Consider the following 889-nt stretch of genomic DNA (forward strand, 5'->3'; position numbering starts at 1 on the left):
ACTCCTGGAGAGAGGGCTCCAGATGGGGATTGTCTCTGCTACAGTATGTGGCACTGTACTTAAAAAAAAAAAAAAAAAAGCCAAAATACCCAGCCGCAGCCTAGTTCAAAGTTCCCAGTAAACACAGCGTTCTCTGGGCGGATTAAGTTGTAACACTTTTTTTTTTTTTTTTAACTCCTTTTCGTGGGGGAAGCAATAAAGAGGTTGGAGCTTTTGTTTTAAAATGTCTCCCTAACAAAACAATAAAAAGGGATCGCCACTTTTATGAGGTTCTCCGAACAAGGGACCGGTCACAGGCTTATTTCCACTGGAAAGCTGTATTTAAGGTGGTCTTTGTGCTGCTTGATTTCGAAGCTGGTTGGGGTCTTTTGTCCGGATGTCAAACCCCCAGTCCCCTACAAATGAGCTCCCTTTTGGGAGATCAGCGTGCAGAAATGAACCGTCCTCCCCTTCAATTAGCAAACTAAAAGCAAATTAAACTCACCCCTTGTTCCCCGCTCAGCTTTTTAATGGGGGACTTTTGGAGAATATGAAAATGCAGCAGAGATGTGTGTCCGGCCAGGCAGGTCTCTGTTCTGAAGAGGCAGCGAAGCGGGTTAAACCAGCTTATTAAAATGCTCCAGTTCCCTTTTCCCCCCTTGCTGGGGCCTTTATCAGGCACTTTCAGACAGAACCAGCGTTTAAACTGCTTTAAAAAAAAATGTTTACCTTTGGCCGCTACAAGGAGTGTGGCCAGCCCTGGAGATAGCTCCCAGATCAATACTATCTGTAATTAAAGCACTGAAGTCAGCTGCCGGATGGATAAGTCAGATTTATTCGGCGCTGCACAAATTCAGAGGGTTATTTACGACGGCACTTGCAGCTTTCGCCTTTCTACGATCGCTCCTGG

At 45.4% G+C, this 889-nt stretch overlaps 1 protein-coding gene across 1 annotated transcript in view; it reads left to right on the top strand.

The window, feature by feature from the left end:
• Window positions 1-889, top strand: part of EMX2 (empty spiracles homeobox 2) — a 5,761-nt gene that overhangs the window by 4,169 nt on the left and 703 nt on the right. The gene's annotated exons all lie outside the window — the stretch shown is intronic.

This window comes from Aptenodytes forsteri, unplaced genomic scaffold (genome assembly GCF_000699145.1).
Source record: "Aptenodytes forsteri isolate BGI_AS27 unplaced genomic scaffold, ASM69914v1 Scaffold15, whole genome shotgun sequence".
NCBI lineage: Eukaryota > Metazoa > Chordata > Aves > Sphenisciformes > Spheniscidae > Aptenodytes > Aptenodytes forsteri.